The sequence below is a fragment of the Watersipora subatra genome, chromosome 6 (assembly GCF_963576615.1).
Source record: "Watersipora subatra chromosome 6, tzWatSuba1.1, whole genome shotgun sequence".
NCBI classification, from domain to species: Eukaryota; Metazoa; Bryozoa; class Gymnolaemata; order Cheilostomatida; family Watersiporidae; genus Watersipora; species Watersipora subatra.
In genome coordinates, this window is record NC_088713.1 from 4,941,915 (window position 1) to 4,960,609 (window position 18,695).

The window sequence follows — 18,695 nt, forward strand, 5'->3', positions numbered from 1 at the left end:
AGAGTGGATTGGTCAACAAAAGAGTATATAAGTTCATTTCGTTGATAGACTTGTAATCATATAACATCATTATTGTCTTATGCAAAAGCCTGAATTTGAATAACTTTTAATAATCAAATTTAGATATTTTTATATAAATAATCTTTTCTAAAGCACTAGCTTTTTTTACATATTGACTATAGATTATTTTAACTTCATGTAATTAATTGTAAACTTTTTTATCTCAATATAATTGGCTGTAGATCATTTTGACTCACGGTTATTGGCTGTAAACCAGTTTGGTTAAATGTAATTGGCTGTACAACGTTTTAGCTCACTATAAAACTATAAACCTTTTTTAACTCAGTCTAATTGACTCTAGACCATTCAACTTACTATAACTGGCTGTAGACCTTTTTAACTCAATATAATTGACTCTAAACCATTCAACTTACTATAACTGGCTGTAGACCTTTTTAAGTCAATATAATTGACTCTAGACCATTCAACTTACTATAACTGGCTGTAGACCTTTTTAACTCAATATAATTGACTTTAGACCATTCAACTTACTATAACTGGCTGAAGACCTTTTTAACTCAATATAATTGACTCTAGACCATTCAACTTACTATAACTGGCTGTAGACCTTTTTAACTCAATATAATTGACTCTAGACCATTCAACTTACTATAACTGGCTGTAGACCTTTTTAACTCAATATAATTGACTCTAGACCATTCAACTTACTATAACTGGCTGTAGACCTTTTTAACTCAATATAATTGACTCTAGACCATTCAACTTACTATAACTGGCTGTAGACCTTTTTAACTCAATATAATTGACTCTAGACCATTCAACTTACTATAACTGGCTGTAGACCTTTTTAAGTCAATATAATTGACTCTAGACCATTCAACTTACTATAACTGGCTGTAGACCTTTTTAACTCAATATAATTGACTTTAGACCATTCAACTTACTATAACTGGCTGTAGACCTTTTTAACTCAATATAATTGACTTTAGACCATTCAACTTACTATAACTGGCTGTAGACCTTTTTAACTCAATCTAATTGACTCTAGACCATTCAACTTACTATAACTGGCTGTAGACTTTTTTAATTCAATATAATTGACTTTAGACCATTCAACTTACTATAACTGGCTGTAGACCTTTTTAAGTCAATATAATTGACTCTAGACCATTCAACTTACTATAACTGGCTGTAGACCTTTTTAACTCAATCTAATTGACTCTAGACCATTCAACTTACTATAACTGGCTGTAGACTTTTTTAATTCAATATAATTGACTTTAGACCATTCAACTTACTATAACTGGCTGTAGACCTTTTTAAGTCAATATAATTGACTCTAGACCATTCAACTTACTATAACTGGCTGTAGACCTTTTTAACTCAATATAATTGACTCTAGACCATTCAACTTACTATAACCGGCTGTAGACCTTTTTAACTCAATATAATTGACTCTAGACCATTCAACTTACTATAACTGGCTGTAGACCTTTTTAACTCAATATAATTGACTCTAGACCATTCAACTTATTATAACTGGCTGTAGACCTTTTTAACTCAATATAATTGACTTTAGACCATTCAACTTACTATAACTGGCTGTAGACCTTTTTAACTCAATATAATTGACTCTAGACCATTCAACTTACTATAACTGGCTGTAGACCTTTTTAACTCAATCTAATTGACTTTAGACCATTCAACTTACTATAACTGGCTGTAGACCTTTTTAACTCAATCTAATTGACTCTAGACCATTCAACTTACTATAACTGGCTGTAGACCTTTTTAACTCAATATAATTGACTCTAGACCATTCAACTTACTATAACTGGCTGTAGACCTTTTTAAGTCAATATAATTGACTCTAGAGCATTCAACTTACTATAACTGGCTGTAGACCTTTTTAACTCAATCTAATTGACTCTAGACCATTCAACTTACTATAACTGGCTGTAGACCTTTTTAACTCAATATAATTGACTTTAGACCATTCAACTTACTATAACTGGCTGTAGACCTTTTTAAGTCAATATAATTGACTCTAGACCATTCAACTTACTATAACTGGCTGTAGACCTTTTTAACTCAATATAATTGACTCTAGACCATTCAACTTACTATAACTGGCTGTAGACCTTTTTAACTCAATATAATTGACTCTAGACCATTCAACTTACTATAACTGGCTGTAGACCTTTTTAACTCAATATAATTGACTCTAGACCATTCAACTTACTACAACTGGCTGTAGACCTTTTTAACTCAATATAATTGACTCTAGACCATTCAACTTACTACAACTGGCTGTAGACCTTTTTAACTCAATCTAATTGACTCTAGACCATTCAACTTACTATAACTGGCTGTAGACCTTTTTAACTCAATATAATTGACTTTAGACCATTCAACTTACTATAACTGGCTGTAGACCTTTTTAACTCAATATAATTGACTCTAGACCATTCAACTTACTATAACTGGCTGTAGACCTTTTTAACTCAATATAATTGACTCTAGACCATTCAACTTACTATAACTGGCTGTAGACCTATTTAACTCAATCTAATTGACTCTAGACCATTCAACTTACTATAACTGGCTGTAGACCTTTTTAACTCAATATAATTGACTCTAGACCATTCAACTTACTATAACAGGCTGTAGACTTTTTTAACTCAATATAATTGACTCTAGACCATTCAACTTACTATAACTGGCTGTAGACCTTTTTAACTCAATCTAATTGACTCTAGACCATTCAACTTACTATAACTGGCTGTAGACCTTTTTAACTCAATATAATTGACTTTAGACCATTCAACTTACTATAACTGGCTGTAGACCTTTTTAACTCAATATAATTGACTCTAGACCATTCAACTTACTATAACTGGCTGTAGACCTTTTTAACTCAATATAATTGACTCTAGACCATTCAACTTACTATAACTGGCTGTAGACCTTTTTAACTCAATATAATTGACTCTAAACCATTCTACTTACTATAACTGGCTGTAGACCTTTTTAACTCAATATAATTGACTTTAGACCATTCAACTTACTATAACTGGCTGTAGACCTTTTTAACTCAATATAATTGACTCTAGACCATTCAACTTACTATAACTGGCTGTAGACCTTTTTAACTCAATATAATTGACTCTAGACCATTCAACTTACAATAACTGGCTGTAGACCTTTTTAACTCAATATAATTGACTCTAAACCATTCAACTTACTATAACTGGCTGTAGACCTTTTTAACTCAATATAATTGACTTTAGACCATTCAACTTACTATAACTAGCTGTAGACCTTTTTAACTCAATATAATTGACTTTAGACCATTCAACTTACTATAACTGGCTGTAGACCTTTTTAACTCAATATAATTGACTCTATACCTCTTCAACTTACTATAACCGGCTGTAGACCTTTTTAACTCAATATAATCGACTTTAGACCATTCAACTTACTATAACTGGCTGTAGACCTTTTTAACTCAATATAATTGACTCTAGACCATTCAACTTACTATAACTGGCTGTAGACCTTTTTAACTCAATATAATTGACTTCAGACCATTCAACTTACTATAACTGGCTGTAGACCTTTTTAACTCAATATAATTGACTTTAGACCATTCAACTTACTATAACTGGCTGTAGACCTTTTTAACTCAATCTAATTGACTCTAGACGATTCAACTTACTATAACTGGCTGTAGACCTTTTTAACTCAATATAATTGACTCTAGACCATTCAACTTACTATAACTGACTGTAGACCTTTTTAACTCAATGTAATTGACTTTAGACCATTCAACTTACTATAACTGGCTGTAGACCTTTTTAACTCAATATAATTGACTTTAGACCATTCAACTTACTATAACTAGATGTAGACCTTTTTAACTCAATATAATTGACTTTAGACCATTCAACTTACTATAACTGACTGTAGACCTTTTTAACTCAATATAATTGACTCTAGACCATTCAACTTACTATAACTGGCTGTAGACCTTTTTAACTCAATATAATTGACTTTAGACCATTCAACTCACTATAACTGGCTGTAGACCTTTTTAACTCAATATAATTGACTCTAAACCATTCAACTTACTACAACTGGCTGTAGACCTTTTTAACTCAATATAATTGACTTTAGACCATTCAACTTACTATAACTGACTGTAGACCTTTTTAACTTAATATAATTGACTTTAGACCATTCAACTTACTATAACTTGCTGTAGACTTTTTTAACTCAATCTAATTTACGCTAGACCACTTCAACTTACTATAACTTGCTGTAGACTTTTTTAACTCAATCTAATTTACGCTAGACCACTTCAACTTACTATAACTTGCTGTAGACTTTTTTAACTCAATCTAATTTACGCTAGGCCACTTCAACTTACTATAACTTGCTGTAGACTTTTTTAATTCCATCTAATTCACGCTAGACCACTTCAACTTACTATAACTTGCTGTAGACTTTTTTAACTCAATCTAATTGACTCTAGACCCCTTCTACTTACTATAACTGGCTCTAGACCTTTTTAACTCAATGTAGATAGCTGCAAACCTTGACAATTCAATATACTCATCTGTAAATTTTCTAACTAACTATGACTGACTGTAGATCCTTTTAACTAAGTATAATTGCCTGCAGACCTTTCCAACTCGATATCATTGGTCGTAGGCTATTTGAACTTAATCTAACTGACTGTACGCAAATTGGTTTCATAAATATTGGCTGAAATTTATAGTTAAAATCTCCGATCAAAAGAAAAAAATATGAAAAGCTTAGCTAAACCTGTAGAAGGTGAATTTGCTTCCACGTAGTTTTTGTGATGTAAGTAAATAAACACTGTAGCTCAGCAAAACTGACAGGCCTTGTATTACTTTAAAAGAATTGTCAGCTTGTTGAATGTTGGCATTTAATCTTTCATCAGCCGATGGCTTGAAAGATTTGACTATTTGACTATATCATCAGATGAATTAAGATAATAATCAGCAACCCTAATTGTTCAACTACACCATTGTTTCAGTCAGTTTTATTTTAATTAGTCCTCTAGCAGTCTGTGTCCTCTGAGAGATCGTCATGAATAACCAGTATGTTCACAATTATTTCATCATGCTGCGAGGCGGTTCACTGGCAGTCGGTAGTACGCTTAGTTCTGAATCCTAACATCTTGGTTTAATTACTGTGTGGTACAATGTCTTTCCTAGTGCTCCTCAAATAACTTCAGACAGAAGGAATAACTAGCACGGCTCCTAGTGCAGCAAAGATTAGGTCAAAGGTTGCGAGCTGAGCTCTCTGCAATATATCATGAAGATTTTAATAGTGTTAAGGACTCTCTCATCCTGCCAAAAAACTAATTGCTACTGTTTATGCAGTGAACTAAATTTTAGTGCAAAATAAAAAATAAGAATAACAACAAAACTTTTATGAAACATTTTTCATTAAGAAATGGATGTTTTGGCAACTAAAAGTAATCCGACTTTTAATGTACTAAATTTTTGGTGTATTCACACTGAATAGCAGCAAATTACATTTCTGCATTATTTTTTTCAGAAACTTATAGTTTGTCATGTAATACTGCTACTCAATGTAATATCTTAAATTTAACATTCTATTACTCAGTATAGTATCTCAAATTTAGCTTTCTGCTTCTTAGAGTAGTCCCTCATGGTAAACCTTGCGTTACTCAGACTGATATCCCATAGTTGACCACCTGTTTCTCAGAAGATTATCTCGCAGGTAACCTTCTGTTAGTCAAAATAATATCTCAAAACTAACCTTCTGTCACTCGGAGACGTATGTCATAGTTAACCTTCTGTTACTCAGAGTGGTATCTCACTATTAACCATCTGTCATTCTGAGTCATATGTCACATTTACCTTTCTGTTACTGAGAGTAGTTTTCACAGTTAACCTTCTGTTACCCAGAGTAGTACCTCACCATTAACTTTTTGTTAATCAAAAGGTTAAATGTGAGATACCTATAAATTAATAAATTTTCGGGGTGGTTATAACCACCCCGAAAATTTATATTTTGTCAGTTATGCATGTTTTCTCAATATGTCATGAGTTAAACAAGTGTTGTAAGAGTTGGCGTAACAAGACAGGAAAGCTCTCAGAATGCCTTTTTTTATTGACATTTACTCTAAATTTCCTGACCTGCAAACATGAAGTCAGAACAGGTTTTCAGAAAATCCGCTAATTGTGACGAAAAGATCACTTCAACGATAATACCGTTAAAACTTGGAACACTTGTATAGACAGTGCAAAACTGTATACAGAGATGTTCGTAATTATGAGACTAATTAGTAGTTTTTTGCATTTTTAATCATTCATGGCATAATCTCACTGCTTCATTATGTCAGATTGCATACTTAAAAAAATGTTTCGTAGACACTGTCTACCAAGTGTTCTCAATATTTATACAATATATGTATTAAGCACCCATTTGATTCAGTCCTGCAATTTACAATAAGTACTGTCCAACTAATTATGAAACCACTACTAATACTATAAAGGCTATCAACTTATTTCCATATAGTTACATATTTGTGTATTTTCAAAAATCATGTTATATTTGGTTTGCAAATATAAACATACTTTTTATTCGCTTTTTATTATAATGCGTAAATATTATTATGTTGCATCAAAACCTCACCAACAAGGCTGAAATCAGTGGTTATTTTATAATATTTGTTTATAGAACATTCTTAGCTTTTTATTGATGTGTATATTGCCATAATTTACCAAATAATTACTCAACAAAGTATGAATTAATAAAACATAACACATCTATTCTTTGTGAGTCTTCTCTATTATAATAGAAGCTGTGCCGATCTGTCTGTCCGTCTGTCTATATGTCTGTGAATCTGTCTGTCTGTCTATCTATCTGCCGGTCTGTCCGTGAATCTGTCTGTCTGTTTGTCTGTTTGCCTGTCTGTCTATAAAAACCATGACAAGAGTGTTAGGAAAAAGATGTTTGACACAGGAATTAAACTCGGACACTTCAACTTGTATGACAGTGTTTTTACCTACTCACAGCCTTTATTCGCAGCCAGTATTAAAAAGCAGACATCATACTTGCTTTGCGAGAGATTTCTCACAATAAAATATCTTTTGAAGGAAGAGTTACAGCTTAGAGAACACAGCTAAGGCTAACAACTTCCTTAATAACCTGCAAAGCACTGTTACGTTTTCATCAGAATGCTGTTACAGCTGATAGCTGCAAATTACTTTGGTTTATTCCACTGATAAGGAAACTAATTATATTATAATTCAGGGCTAACTGTTATTATGAATATTCAGTGCTAACTGTTATTATGAATATTCAGGGCTAACTGTTATTATGAATATTCAGGGCTAACTGTTATTATGAATATTCAGGGCTAACTGTTATTATGAATATTTAGGGCTAACTGTTATTATGAATATTCAGGGCTAACTGTTATTATGAATATTCAGGGCTAACTGTTATTATGAATATTCAGGGCTAACTGTTATTATGAATATTCAGGGCTAACTGTTGTTATGAATATTCAGGGCTAACTGTTATTATGAATATTCAGGGCTAACTGTTATTATGAATATTCAGGGCTAACTGTTATTATGAATATTCAGGGCTAACTGTTATTATGAATATTCAGGGCTAACTGTTATTATGAATATTCAGGGCTAACTGTTATTATGAATATTCAGGGCTAACTGTTATTATGAATATTCAGAGCTAACTGTTATTATGAATATTCAGGGCTAACTGTTATTATGAATATTCAGGGCTAACTGTTATTATGAATATTCAGGGCTAACTGTTATTATGAATATTCAGGGCTAACTGTTATTATGAATATTCAGGGCTAACTGTTATTATGAATATTCAGGGCTAACTGTTATTATGAATATTCAGGGCTAACTGTTATTATGAATATTCAGGGCTAACTGTTATTATGAATATTCAGGGCTAACTGTTATTATGAATATTCAGGGCTAACTGTTATTATGAATATTCAGGGCTAACTGTTATTATGAATATTCAGGGCTAACTGTTATTATGAATATTCAGGGCTAACTGTTATTATGAATATTCAGGGCTAACTGTTATTATGAATATTCAGGGCTAACTGTTATTATGAATATTCAGGGCTAACTGTTATTATGAATATTCAGGGCTAACTGTTATTATGAATATTCAGGGCTAACTGTTATTATGAATATTCAGGGCTAACTGTTATTATGAATATTCAGGGCTAACTGTTATTATGAATATTCAGGGCTAACTGTTATTATGAATATTCAGGGCTAACTGTTATTATGAATATTCAGGGCTAACTGTTATTATGAATATTCAGGGCTAACTGTTATTATGAATATTCAGGGCTAACTGTTATTATGAATATTCAGGGCTAACTGTTATTATGAATATTCAGGGCTAACTGTTATTATGAATATTCAGGGCTAACTGTTATTATGAATATTCAGGGCTAACTGTTATTATGAATATTCAGGGCTAACTGTTATTATGAATATTCAGGGCTAACTGTTATTATGAATATTCAGGGCTAACTGTTATTATGAATATTCAGGGCTAACTGTTATTATGAATATTCAGGGCTAACTGTTATTATGAATATTCAGGGCTAACTGTTATTATGAATATTCAGGGCTAACTGTTATTATGAATATTCAGGGCTAACTGTTATTATGAATATTCAGGGCTAACTGTTATTATGAATATTCAGGGCTAACTGTTATTATGAATATTCAGGGCTAACTGTTATTATGAATATTCAGGGCTAACTGTTATTATGAATATTCAGGGCTAACTGTTATTATGAATATTCAGGGCTAACTGTTATTATGAATATTCAGGGCTAACTGTTATTATGAATATTCAGGGCTAACTGTTATTATGAATATTCAGGGCTAACTGTTATTATGAATATTCAGGGCTAACTGTTATTATGAATATTCAGGGCTAACTGTTATTATGAATATTCAGGGCTAACTGTTATTATGAATATTCAGGGCTAACTGTTATTATGAATATTCAGGGCTAACTGTTATTATGAATATTCAGGGCTAACTGTTATTATGAATATTCAGGGCTAACTGTTATTATGAATATTCAGGGCTAACTGTTATTATGAATATTCAGGGCTAACTGTTATTATGAATATTCAGGGCTAACTGTTATTATGAATATTCAGGGCTAACTGTTATTATGAATATTCAGGGCTAACTGTTATTATGAATATTCAGGGCTAACTGTTATTATGAATATTCAGGGCTAACTGTTATTATGAATATTCAGGGCTAACTGTTATTATGAATATTCAGGGCTAACTGTTATTATGAATATTCAGGGCTAACTGTTATTATGAATATTCAGGGCTAACTGTTATTATGAATATTCAGGGCTAACTGTTATTATGAATATTCAGGGCTAACTGTTATTATGAATATTCAGGGCTAACTGTTATTATGAATATTCAGGGCTAACTGTTATTATGAATATTCAGGGCTAACTGTTATTATGAATATTCAGGGCTAACTGTTATTATGAATATTCAGGGCTAACTGTTATTATGAATATTCAGGGCTAACTGTTATTATGAATATTCAGGGCTAACTGTTATTATGAATATTCAGGGCTAACTGTTATTATGAATATTCAGGGCTAACTGTTATTATGAATATTCAGGGCTAACTGTTATTATGAATATTCAGGGCTAACTGTTATTATGAATATTCAGGGCTAACTGTTATTATGAATATTCAGGGCTAACTGTTATTATGAATATTCAGGGCTAACTGTTATTATGAATATTCAGGGCTAACTGTTATTATGAATATTCAGGGCTAACTGTTATTATGAATATTCAGGGCTAACTGTTATTATGAATATTCAGGGCTAACTGTTATTATGAATATTCAGGGCTAACTGTTATTATGAATATTCAGGGCTAACTGTTATTATGAATATTCAGGGCTAACTGTTATTATGAATATTCAGGGCTAACTGTTATTATGAATATTCAGGGCTAACTGTTATTATGAATATTCAGGGCTAACTGTTATTATGAATATTCAGGGCTAACTGTTATTATGAATATTCAGGGCTAACTGTTATTATGAATATTCAGGGCTAACTGTTATTATGAATATTCAGGGCTAACTGTTATTATGAATATTCAGGGCTAACTGTTATTATGAATATTCAGGGCTAACTGTTATTATGAATATTCAGGGCTAACTGTTATTATGAATATTCAGGGCTAACTGTTATTATGAATATTCAGGGCTAACTGTTATTATGAATATTCAGGGCTAACTGTTATTATGAATATTCAGGGCTAACTGTTATTATGAATATTCAGGGCTAACTGTTATTATGAATATTCAGGGCTAACTGTTATTATGAATATTCAGGGCTAACTGTTATTATGAATATTCAGGGCTAACTGTTATTATGAATATTCAGGGCTAACTGTTATTATGAATATTCAGGGCTAACTGTTATTATGAATATTCAGGGCTAACTGTTATTATGAATATTCAGGGCTAACTGTTATTATGAATATTCAGGGCTAACTGTTATTATGAATATTCAGGGCTAACTGTTATTATGAATATTCAGGGCTAACTGTTATTATGAATATTCAGGGCTAACTGTTATTATGAATATTCAGGGCTAACTGTTATTATGAATATTCAGGGCTAACTGTTATTATGAATATTCAGGGCTAACTGTTATTATGAATATTCAGGGCTAACTGTTATTATGAATATTCAGGGCTAACTGTTATTATGAATATTCAGGGCTAACTGTTATTATGAATATTCAGGGCTAACTGTTATTATGAATATTCAGGGCTAACTGTTATTATGAATATTCAGGGCTAACTGTTATTATGAATATTCAGGGCTAACTGTTATTATGAATATTCAGGGCTAACTGTTATTATGAATTTTCAGGGCTAACTGTTATTATGAATATTCAGGGCTAACTGTTATTATGAATATTCAGGGCTAACTGTTATTATGAATATTCAGGGCTAACTGTTATTATGAATATTCAGGGCTAACTGTTATTATGAATATTCAGGGCTAACTGTTATTATGAATATTCAGGGCTAACTGTTATTATGAATATTCAGGGCTAACTGTTATTATGAATATTCAGGGCTAACTGTTATTATGAATATTCAGGGCTAACTGTTATTATGAATATTCAGGGCTAACTGTTATTATAAATATTCAGGGCTAACTGTTATTATGAATATTCAGGGCTAACTGTTATTATGAATATTCAGGGCTAACTGTTATTATGAATATTCAGGGCTAACTGTTATTATGAATATTCAGGGCTAACTGTTATTATGAACAGTTAGTCAAGCTAGAATAGATTAAGCTCTCCTCAATTATGAATCAGTTCAAACAGAACATTTGTCAGCAAAAACAATTAATCATGAATGCCTAACTAGACTTTGTTCATGACTCTGTTGTAGCGAATATTATAACATACACAGCTGAGACGTTCCATCTACCATGATTGCCGTTGCAATGCTGTGAGGTTTTAAATCCTGCTCACCAAGTAGCTGAGGCAGCCATAGACACTACAGAAACCAAATTTAGAATATGCTAAGTAAAACAAGACTTCACCAAAACATGGAAGCTCATGATATATTTACAATTTATTAGTAGTGTGGTTGGAATTGTGCTGGAATTGATGAGTTTACTAAAATTTAAATCTTAACTCTACGAATTGGCTGCAAATGTGAATGAAATAACTTTGATCCTAATAATATATACTCTGGAAATATATACTATATACTGTATTATACTATACTATATACTCTGGAAAATATATACTCTGAATAATTATATACTCTGGACACTGGAACTTGCATGCAGTTTATTCGTTGCTCTTAGCGAGTTGCTGCTTATCGTCTATCAATCTGTTTGCGATTGCCAAAAATCCTTAACTCGGCAGCCCAACAAAAAATTGATAAGTACTGTAAAAATTTGTGCACTAATTAATTTGCTTTTTCATTTCTTATTGAAGAGTGCTTTGTTTCAGTTGTAGTTGTTTGCATTACTTTGGTCTCCGAGGAGTTTGAAGATCTGCTAAGAAATAAATCGGAAAAAGTAGATACTATGGTCACTTTTGCACTTACACTTATATGAGTTTTTATGACTTTTTGGCTTTACGATCTATGTTAAGGAGAAACAGCAACTGTAATAAAGACCTGTTTTTTCATAATTCCTGTTTGTGCATTAAATACATTGCTCTAGTGGCTACTACTTCATCAATGATGATTTCTTGGTCAATGTTTGACGCTGTAGATTTAAATTATAAACCAGGCTTACTTTTAAGTTTTGCTATTGCTGGTTGTGCATTTTTTTAGGGTTTTAGTTTGCTGTTAGTAAATGATATAAACAAATGCTCAACTTATTGTCGCAATAGAAAACAATAATAATATTCTCTACATATGCTACAAATTGTCACGGTCAAAATGTGGCCAGTAAAGCTTGATGTTTTCTATAAGGCCATATAGAAAATCTGAGAGAACATTCACTCAATCTTTTTCAATCAACAAACAAACTGAAATCTTTAGGATGAACCCAAAAACAATTTTGGCAGCTGAGTATGTAATTCGACCAAAAAATAATTATGAAAAAAGGTTGAAGCCTTGCATCATACAATATTGCAATAAATGAAACCAGAAACTTATGCTAAATGTAACAAATGCTCACATGGAATATATAAACAATTCGCATTCATGGAAACGCAGAAAAATTTGATTAGGCACTTCTATTTTTTTAAGGGACTCTTTATGCCATTAGACAAAACTTTTAGTTATCGTAACTGGGTAACCTAGACTAACCAATAATTTTACTCTTATATTGTTAGAGTTTTTAAATGTTGGTTTTTAATGTTTATACTCTGTCACTGTAAATGTGTACTTATTCACAATTAATAGCAATTTGTTTTAATGCTATTTGGTCTGCTTTCATATTTCTCAATTGACATACTTGTATGGTTGTCTTTCTTAGTGTTGTTTTTGTTCTAATTAATATACCAACCTTGTGCTAACTGGATTCAAGGTTTTCCTTCAAAGCTCTTTAATCTACGGGATTCTTAAGAGTGTGTAGGATATTATTACAAGAACTTGTAATTGTGCATTTTCATAAAAAAGCACAAACTTTCACTGATACAGAGTAGTTCATATTGTATTTCTCTACTTGTGCTTTTCAGAGGGTAAGAACATTTATGCTGAGCTAAAGTGGCTCCAATATTTCCCTCAATCGTATTATCTAAATGGAAATCTATCAAGGTCAAATCTGTACCCACTTTAAGATGAACTTATTCACAATTTTAGTAGACTATCAGAACGGATCGTGTTTTTCTAACTTTTGCAACTGTTTTTGATGTTTGAGATGATCTGACTGTCAGGATGTTTCAAAATTTAAATTGATAAAACTTGATCGCAAATGAGACGCTCAGATCAAGCAAAAGCGCGATTATGACAACTATTGTTGCAAAAGCATTAACATAATTTCACTTGCCTAGAAGCACTTCACTTATTTACAAATGCTTTAAACAAAATGAAATTGTTAGGCTGTGTTAAAAATTGAATTTAATTAGACTAAATTATAAATTGAAAAGCTGATTTAATAGAATTAAAGTAGTGATTAATATAAAAAAAATTTATTAGGATTATGACTTTGAGTTAAATGCTGACAACCCAATGTACAGGAGAGAGCTAGTAGGTAGGTGGTGCTATAGATACATAAATGGTGTACTTTAGAAAACCAAACACTTTAAACTTTAATAGCTTGTTTTTACTCATTTTATTTATATAACATTGTTTTTCTATTTTGTCTCTGACTGGTACATCTAGGTTTTCCAATTTCCCTTATTTTAGGCACTTCATTTCTTTTTTCCTCTACTTTCCTTTTTATACTAACTGCTAGACAGTTTTGAAGAAAATTTGAAAGATTCATCCTAACATTGACTTATACTATCAAAGCATGGAGCGTTGTTCGATGCTATCCCAAACCATATAACTAAGCTATGTGAAAAAACGTACACATACATGTTCTGCTGTATAAAACTGCAATATTCTAAAGGAATCAGTCAAGTCCATCTAGTTGCTTCCCAATAAAACAAACCCATAGAGTGAACAGCAACGAATGTATATATTTCACATTAAATACATAATGATACAGTTAAATATATAATGAACAAATACAGTGTAAGTAACTTATAGAGTCAGAATTGCAGGTGCTCAGATCCTGGATTTTCCTGTGGCATCTTTCATATCCTCCTTTTCGGTCTTGTCTCTGCCACTCGGTAGCACAGCCGACTCGGCAGCCAAGATTCGATCGACCAGAAATTTCACCCAGGTCGTGTCGTCTGCCAAGTTCAGACTCAGCCTGGTCGGGGCGTTGGTTGTCCTGAGGCCGGCTAATTTCTCGTTTCCAGCTCTGGCGTTGACAATCGTTCATCACACTATATTAAGGTACTTTGATGGCTCTATACTAAAAGCTATTTTGGATGCTGAGTTAAACATTTTAAGGACAGTCCTGAACTCTCTACGTACACCCTAAAAGGATACTCACAACGTACTATCAAAAAATGTCTGACATGGCTGAGACATGTGATGAGAATTTACAGCTTGCATTGGGTTAAGATGTTTGTGTCATACAATTTTTTCACCTACGAAGTGGAACACGACGGTTTTTCATCCTCGCCATACAAATCCTATTTCATCATATGAATTCAACAAAACTTTGGCTCGACATTCAAATTTGGCTGTCAGTGAATATTGCCGTGTAAAGTAAGCACACTTTTAGAGGGCTTATTACGCCGAAACAACACCCATGTTGAAATGTAAAATGTGGTATGTAATGTTTTTATGTTAAAACTAGTAACAAAGTTAGAGTTGTGATCTATTCAGAAAAATTGTTACAGATCAGACAACTTTTTTTATTCTGCTAATAAAAATCCACTTGATTACGAGAACAGCATCACTTGGGCTTTCTTGTCGAATTAGGTTGAAAAATGTTTTGATGAGGTCGGCTAAAAGTTATAATGGAAAAGAGCTAGAAACCGGTAGGTGATAAAATTTTAGCAATGAAAGAGTTGAAGTTTAGTAAAATAGGTAAAATAAATACTTAAACTTAGATTATATGTTTTAATATTAAAGTTTGTTTAATAAGTTAAATAATTATTCATTGAAGTTAAATTCAAAGTTTGTGCTATATATTTGTCTCAAAGGTGAAAACTCACTATGGTACATACTTTACATAGTCTACCTGTATTGTAATGCTACCTTTTATTGCAGATCATAAACACTAAATACACTAAGGTTACTGCAAGTCACTATAGTTACTAAAGTTAACACACTGTTTTGCTACTCATTTTTATATGTACATAATATGTACATGTAAAAAAATTTGATGTCTTTTACCACAGGGTTTTTGCATGAGGTAATTATTATGGGTTTCTATACCTCTCCATAAAACATTTTCACTACATGATACCAAACCTTGGCCAGATTAAAATCGTATGGCGAGGGCGAACTGTACCTTTTTTTCCATATCTTCATAAACTTAGAGTTATCTTCCCTATGTTGTATTCATCAATGGTGTAAAGATTCCGCTGCGACCCTTTACTGCTGCACATTAAACCTTTATACCTTGCCTTCTATATATTGCCTTTTATACTAGTTCAAGTCTAAAAGGCAATATACATGTATTTGCAAAAATAAATAATAAATGAGGAATGAGTAACTGCATAAAACAAGGCTTTTCAGTGCTCTGCAAAACCCTGCTCCCTGGGCTCGTTATATGTCATTTGCTTTGGCAGAAACCACCTCTTGTTTGAAAAAAGCCGACTCGGTGGTGGGTTGGTCTTTCAGCTACCAGCTCTTTAGCACGTACGCCTTTTATTTGCGGGCGGGCTTCATTGGTCAGCTTGGCTGTCCTCACTGGCCATTAACCAGCCGCTCTTCTGATCAGGCCAAGGACCAGCTCTATCTCCTCTTGCCTAACTCCAGTAAGGCCTGTCCAAGTCCCTAATAGATTGCAAAAGCCAAGCCCTCCTAATGGCCTAGTCATTGCCGGCGGTCTTGAAGACTTTGTTTGCCTCTTGGCCAAGCTATCCTGCTCCATTATGCAATGTGACCACAGCGGGTTACACAATCAATGACCTGCTAAAAATTTAATGATACATTTTAGTTCACACTAAACAGCTTTGTTCTCAGGCAATCAGTCAGTTATCATAGCCTAAAAACTCTGAAACATTTACATAGATCTCAGGCTGTGGCTTTTGCGTATACATTACTATGCATGAACTTATGTACAATTGGTGAACCCTATTCAACTAAAGCTATTGGGGGCCATAGTATTCTTCAATAAAAGAAAATTTACTTTTGAAATGTGACTAGCTCACAATTGGAATCATGCATCCGTATGCGCATTAAAATCAACAGCACTCTGAAAAGCTGAACACAATTCATGGTACAATAAGGTATGATATGTAGAGTTTAATACCAAATGCAGCAACGCTGTCAAGTATAGCATAGCACTATGCAAGGATGCCCGATACATCACAGCACAATGAAGGGAAGTAATATGGTGTGCAGTAAAAAGGCAACAGTGTGCTACAATGTCATGTTTTATAATGTGATACAGCGCGATATGTCTGCTATGATTATTATTCTATGAAGTATTGTATTGTCTGCTCAAAATTATTACCACAAATATTGTCAAGTATTCATTGGAAAATACTAATTGTTATTAAAGAAAAGATTTAAATACTGGGAGCTCTATAACAGGTTTACAATTGAATATGTCTATACATTTTATGAGTGTTAGATTCGGCAATTTATTTTGCTATACACGTAGTAATGTGCACATCTTTATTCACTGTCCAAGTCTATCAGCTGTCCTCAAGAGACAGCAAACAAGTCAATTTTAACCACAGGGTTGTGATTTCACCAAGCCTTGTCCTCATTTTATGTGTTATTCAATACTATTTCAACGTTTGTGTATTTGGTTTATAATCGGAAGTATGATTCATTAGCAATTGGCAGCAACACTTTTCTATTTTTTGGACCACTTGAGGCATTTATCGTGTGCACCTCAAACTGGTAACTTGTGTTTTATACTTATCATATTCGTCAATATTCCTAAAGTAAACTAAAGTCATCAGAAAGCACGATCAAAAATATTTATCATGTTATATCACAACCAGGACAATTCTTATTGCATTTCCTGAGAGGATGTAACAAGGTAATACCTTTTACTTTAATATCATTATTATACAGAGTGCCTTTTTTATTTGTTATTATTCATATAGTTAATGCTTTGTTTTCAGCTGCCTTTTTCAAGTATATGCGCATTTCTGCTTTATATCTGTTATATACTCATTTATATCAAATCATAATTTGTTAGCAATGTTTTATCTGTTACATATTATTGCGAGTTTTTATACATCTTTTATGCTACTATCACTTGCTATCAAACTTGCTATTGCCTCTTTTATTATTATTTACTCTTCATTTAATTTCATTTTAGATTCACGATATATCGGTATATGCATATATATCAAATAAACATACTATTCACATACAACTAACAACCGATTATCCGTTGGATCTCAGATCTATTGGGAAGTGCAATACAGTGAATCTTGTCACCTAAGAATACAAGAATAGAATGGAGTGGATATTACGCCTGAACTACTACTGATACACAGATGAGCCACAACCACTAAATCAACAGCAAGAAAGAAATAACAGCTGTGTAATATCTCCACCAGGCAGGTCAACCTGCTGAAGAGAAGTAAGTCTACAAGAAGTCGGTGTATAATGCCAGCAATTAATTTTATATAACCATGAGCATAGCATTCATCGTTTTATTATTTAGTTACACAGCTTGTATTTTTTTTGTTTCTTTTTTGTCATTTGTCAGCGGCATATTGTTAGTCTCGGCACGGGTGAAATCACAACCATAAGTTTTATGTTTGCCAAATATTGACCGTCATATATAAATGTAGAGTAGCTAACTACACTATTTTGGGTATAACAATTAGCTGCTGGTCTATTGGAGCTGCGATAATTGCTCTTTGGAGAAATAAGCCAAACTATTAAAATGAATATGGCTACTAGCTCTGCCTCACCGCATGAAGGGCTGCTTGGTCGTGCAGCCGTCGCAGTTGCTGGTGCCGATGAGATCATACCTGACGTAACGCCGCTTGACTCCAATCTTGTGCCTGAGTCAATCAATCCACACCTTGCAAATTTAGAGCGTATCGATCTAATTTCCATTCATAAAACTCCTTCACTTCACAACCAGCCCACCCGTAAAATTAGTACCCAATATGACACATTGTTACTTTCAAACCAACCTAAAAGATCAGCTAGGGTGAAAGGTGAAACAATAAAGCGACAACTGCTAAGTGATATAAAAGTGCAAGCTCAGATAAATGCCACACTTCACAATGAAATAAACCAAGAAGACACCTCCTTTGCTAGGTATGAGGCTATAAAAAAGGATCTTGAAGCCAGTGAGAGACATGTGCATAAGCTCTATAACGAATTTAGAGTTTTGAATGGCGAGCCATGCAAAGCT